Here is a 6,356-nt window from a genome sequence, read left to right on the forward strand (position 1 = left end):
ACGGGTGTTTTTATTTGGGTTTTTTTTATGGCAATCAAAAAAACCTTATAATACCGGCCTTAGCGATCCGGTAAAATGCGTTTTGAAATCGGACCTATGTTACTACACACGTAATGGCAGTTTTGTGTATACAATGTACATAATTCTTTGTTATAATAGGAAAACAACATTAATTTATGCCCTAAGAAATCGCATTCATACTATGCAACATCCTAGTTAATATTAAACGTTTCAATTTTGTTAAAAACTTATCAAAAGCCTCATGGAAACATAAAATGGAAGAAAGTCAAGTAAAAAAACTCGTATATATGTAGTATAAATTTAACGTGACATTTGCATCTGCGTCCTTACGTTTAATCCGTTTACTTATCTTTTTCGTGTATTAATTGTACCTTTTTTTGTTTTAAAAGTTTTCATTTAATGTTGATGCACATATTAAAACACATCATAAAAAACACATTAAAGAACTTATTTCTTTCCTAAACGTTTACATTTCATTTGTCAATTTTATAATAAAAACGCTAAATAAATATGTTTAACAGAAACCTGATAACAAAAAGATTAGTTTTCTCATGGATTTTTTCTTTAAGATAATTATGTTTGTTGTTGATATAATAGGTAAACGGTAACAATGCACCTTCCTAGCATGCTCGTTATTGAGTTATGCACTTACTTGTTGGGCTTTTCTTTTAATAAAAGATATAAATAAATCACCGTCTGATTTGTTAAACGGGAACGGCCTTGTCATCCATATCTTTTTGAAATTAATCACTTTCAAAAGTGTTTTGCTCTCCAAATTTACAAAAGTTTGTCGGGATATCAAAGTTGCGTGTTGTACAAATGTCGTAAGAGAAAATGACAGTAGACATTTATTTTTTTCCAATAGGCTTTAAAGCCCATGAGGACATAAAACATGCACAGTAACGAACAGTGTATGACATTAACATATATACGTACATAATATCAACAATCATAAAAAAAATTGGAGAAGATCAATTTTGATTGATAATGTAAATACCAGCCGAATTTTAGGAAAATTAATAATTGCTACAAAGTCTCATTGTATGTATAAAATAAACATGTTTCGACTTGATTTTAAGCAGATAGGTTATGTTTTGAACTGTACACACAACAGGTGGTCACAATATGAATATTGTGTGATTAAAAAACTGGCATTTTTTTCAGAAAAGACCAACTTAACTTGACCCGTAATAGGGAATGCAGCTTCCCATACAAAGTTTATTCATTTTTTTTCCAAATTAAACATATTCAGTAGGAATTTCATGGATATTAGTACATTTCGACGATAAGAATATTTTACCCCAAAATAAGCATAGTATATCTTGAATTGATTTTTATACATTTGTACATAAACGCAATTGTCATATGTTTTACACATATCCTAAAAATGAATTTAAAGGTCTATATCTATATTTTTGAGTACGATCCATTTACTTGTTTTGTATAATACGTTTATTCCCTTGAAAATACTTGTGTTGAGATAGTACTTAATATTGCCGTTCATAAGATTTTTTTCGGACACAGCTAAGAAAGGTTTGAATTAACATAAAATATTCGCCTGGAAATAACTTCAGCACGTCCCGTAATTTTAAAACTGGTTGTGATTGAAAGAACTGTCATGAGCTGACGCCTATATTGAGCTTAGAAATAGTAATTTGAAAAGTAGCGATACCAAATTAGTAATCATAAACCAGTAAATTTTAAAGTTTAGTTTATTCTTAACCAAGCTATTGAAGCATTAGCAAACGTGTTGGTTTTTAACAAAAATGTAAGTGTTTATAGGTATGGTGTTGGATCGTTTACAAAACATTTACGAGTGGATATTTTTGGTAAATGTTGACGATTATGTAACGTAAAATGACATTATGTAGCAAACGTGAATAACCGACTCGTGCCCAGATGATAGCCTCAATCCTTCTCCTCATACAACTAGGAAGGCTTCTAATGCGAGTTTGATGTACATTTTGCCATTCTTAGGGTAGAGCTTGTTTCAGTTGTTGCAGATTGATTACAAGTGGTTCGTACCATTCATTGCCCAAATAAAATTCAAAATTTCAATTGTGGTCATGTAAAAATTGAGGTAACATGCTGAGTATTTAACTTATTTCACAGGTGTTTATACATGAAAAAGATAAATATAAGTATACGAATATAAGGATGTCCATTAACCCTTTGAAAGTTACAAACTGAAATCCGGGAATCTCATTGGCCATAAGTAAATTAGTAACATAATCTTAAGGAGCTTTCAGTCACATATACTTATTTAATGTCCTACATAAGATAATGGAGTATCTACGAGTAGTTTGATTTGTGGATATTTGAGTCCTGTGAACATTGTTTCCTTCCATTAAATATTTTACAACAGTCAACTCTGTTTTGAACTTTTCAAATGGACAGCTTATCAAACATAAGAATTAACTGTGATAAGAATGACAGTTTACATGTTTTGTCTATAGTGTTACAGTCATGTGGGCGTTGCCGTTGCCGTCCCAAAAAACTTTTAACGTTATTGGTAAATTGTCTTCATACTTTACCATAACAACTCTTGAGACCTTCAAGTAGACCAGATTAAACTTGACCTTCATTCATAAATGACATTGACCTTCCAGGCATAATGTGTAAAATATGCTTTATTGTTTGCTTATTTTTATTTGTTTGGGTCGTCAGACTAAACAAATAATGGTAGCGAAATTTCAGACCCTGATGTGCTTATTAGCAAAAACCGAAAGTAGTCCAATCTCCTCGAAGCGGTTACTTCACTTGCAAAGTACACTAACGCCGGAAAATTAAGGAGAAATCACTGCGTAAAGATTGTCAATTGACAGGCGCATTAATTCTCGGTTCCCGATTGGTCGCAGATTTCTAATATTATGTTATTCTATGTTATTCTTTACAGATAAATATGCTTATAATAAGCTTCGTGATTATTAACATCAGTGTTCCACAACAGGTTTACCGTGAGATTAATAAAGGTTACATACCCTAATTTAGAATAATGGTTTTCTTCAGGCTTCTATCGTTAAACTTCACCGTGGTCGAGGGGTTACACGCTCGTTATTAAGCGAGATGTATGGAGTTCAAGTCCCAGTTTAGCCACCTTTTTTAAAAATTGGTTAAACCAAATAAACATTGAATTGAATATCAGTGTTGCAATTAGCCTTATAGCTTTTCCAAACAAACCTTGTTTTTCAGTCATAGATGACCTTGATCTCAAAGATCAATTAATTGAAAATTTCATTATTTTTTTTTAATGATCCTGACCTTGACGCATATCAGAGACATTATTTTTCAGCAGTATTTTAATTCAAAATGAAATTCTACTTTTTTGTTGAATGTCGGGGTATTACTAATGCCATGGTATACATTAAAACACTAACTCGTGTCCGTCTTTTGATTGATTATTGATAACATGTATTGTCCCTTTGGATAATGTAATTAAATATTCTAATGGAAGTTTGTTTACTTAGTTATTAAGTTTAATAATTTATTTACCTCCTTTTTAATCCTTTATATCGTTATTAGCAACATTCATTTTACATTTATTTTACACATCAAATGTTATGAGAGAATAGTACAATCATACATTTTCATACAATAAGATAAAATTCAAATATTTTACAAAGGATGTTATTAATTTTAAAACTTGAATTCTTATATTTCTTTTTAAGCTAACAAAATTTCCTCTCAAGCTAATAGATCATGTGGCACTATTCTCAGATAGGGGGATACTTTGCAACACCTGACATACAAGTGAATATTTCATCGATAACTTTGTCCTTCTAGATGGGGAATCATAGGTTGGATATTTTTTTAAAGAAACACCTAATTATATTCATATGAAGCATTTAACTAAATACATGTATATACCCCTCAGAAAGTTTTCAATGTGTATTTTTCTTATTTTGTCTATTGAAACAAAGATAATATCAAGTTTATTTTCAGTTATTTTGTTAAAAATGTCAACGTGTTAAATAACGATTTTAAATGTTGTTTATTTAAAAAACGTCTTGAATCAAATTCTTATTTTCTTTATTTTGTTTTATTCACTGTGGCATTGTATATGTCTAAACTCCTGTCCTAAGTACATATGTTTCATGTTTTGGACACACAGAAAAAATATTTTTACCTAAACTTTCTTTTAAATGGAAGAATTCGCGTGAGTGTTCCTAAAATAACTTTTTTTTACGTTTATTTAACGTTTAAATATCGTGCTTTAATTTAATATTCAAAAGTGTTCCGTAGACTTCTAAATAATTTTATAAATTTTAATCAAATCTTCTGATTCAACTTATAGTGAATATTATCTCTGCTGTATGAAAAGATATATCCTTATATTTCATGAATGTTTTTTTTCTAAAATACCAATTCTTTATGTTAACCATTTTTAAAAATTCAGATTTGAAAACACAAACTGCATTTAATGACTACATCTTAATTATCCATGAAGGTATTATGTAAGAACTTGTTTTGAAAAGAACAGCATCCATGTATGTTAATGAAACGATGAGTTCAACAATAGAGCAGGATGTTAGTCAAATGTTTCGCGCCGTGATGTGATAACAGAAGTATAAAGATGTTGATAAACCTCGATCCGGAACGAGAGTTATCATTATAGTAATACCTCAGATTGAATGGTAACAAAAATAATTGCTACGTAATGTTGTGTTTTGAGTGTCTTTCGGCCGAGAAGAGATAAGAGATATTTATGTAGCTTAAAAAAATATTCATTATAAAAACATCAATATGAGTGTTTTCCGTAAGCTGTCCCTATTTTAAATATACTTAATGATGAAGTTTACATGTTTCATCTATCGTATTGTATAGTAAACAGTTTTCATTCCTGGGTCAAATTGTATTTTACTGTTGCAGACAATGTTGGTTTGTGTGTTTGTTTTGTTTATTTTTACGGATCGGCAGTACAATTAAGGTCATATTGCGCCTAATTAGGAAAGATGATTTTGGTTAACCTCGGTAGATACAAACTTAAAACACCAGGGGTCAAAACCATCTCACCTGCTTGAACTGAGAGACGCATGTCTCCAGTAATTCCAACTCAATAACCCGCCACCTACGATCACGAAGGGAGACACGGTGGTTGAAATTCTGATGCCTCAACACTTAAAGGCAAACCCTTAGCCACAGGGGGATTATTGTTTAACAGTTAATACTAAGAAGTCACATCTTGCTACTCTAAACATATCAGAAAAAATATTAAATTTTAAAAAGACCATAAAGATGGGCATGATTGTTTTTCACCAGCATTTTCTTTGGAATTTATCAATTTAAAAGAATTTCTTTCGATAGTTTCTTTAAAGTTCATTTAAAATATATTCGACTTTGTCATTCGATGTTTTTTTGTTTTTGTTTTTTTTTTTTTTGTGTGTGTTTTTTTCTTGATGTGTGTTTCTTGTATTCCTGCTTAAATACTATATATTCATCCTATAGATATGTTCCCTGATATTTTTATTTGACCGGGTGATATGCAGAGTTCGTTACCCTATTTCCCTTTAAAAAAACAAAACTAAGTTTTGTTGTTCTTCCTGCTTTGCTTGCTTTTTATAGGAATAGGCCGGATGGGTCTCATTAAAGATTCCTTTCGCATAACTACATCTACGGATGCTTCCAAATTAAAGATTTACCGGTAGTCGAACTCATTTGAAGGCTATCAAGGTTTTTTCCTGTTTTTCCGTCGGCAAATAATTTTTTAAGTGAATTTCAAAAAAGAAACAGCCGTCCGACAAAATACTACTTAAAAGGTTGAAGATATGTTACCTCTGCATTACTTTGATTATTTTGAAATATTTCTTCATCCTTTTTTGTATATAGTAACAAGTGTATTAATGCAAGTTATCACATGAGCTTATCCTCTACGAGATCCAAAAAAAAAAAGATAAAGTGACGATGGACTCTAAGAAATGCAACATTTTGATACTAAAAGCAACAGAAAACATCTTGCGATTTCGTTGGATAGCACCATTTAGGGAGGTCTCAAACTATTGAAATCTGACTAATGAGAAGATGACTGTGGGCTCGATTCATTGGATGGTTCAAATACCTAGAATACATTTAATATTATTAAAAGAAACTGTCGAGTTGGTTTGATCCCTTGTCATGCTAGCGACATGCAATATTGGATATTTGGCATGTGTCGTGTGTCTAACACTGTCATAAAGACCTGCTTCCAAACTATTAAAAGGAGCCAATTTGTAGAAACCCTATGTGTAGGTGTCGGGAGCTTCGGAAATGCTTATTTTACCCACTAAAGGTCGTCGTTCGGGATTTTTTAAACACCTTAGAGTGTGAAAAGAGAAGTTACCAAGCTATTGTTTGGGCAA

The sequence above is a fragment of the Ruditapes philippinarum genome, unplaced genomic scaffold, assembly GCF_026571515.1.
Source record: "Ruditapes philippinarum isolate M1 unplaced genomic scaffold, ASM2657151v2 ctg9539_1_1_1_1, whole genome shotgun sequence".
Lineage (NCBI taxonomy): Eukaryota > Metazoa > Mollusca > Bivalvia > Venerida > Veneridae > Ruditapes > Ruditapes philippinarum.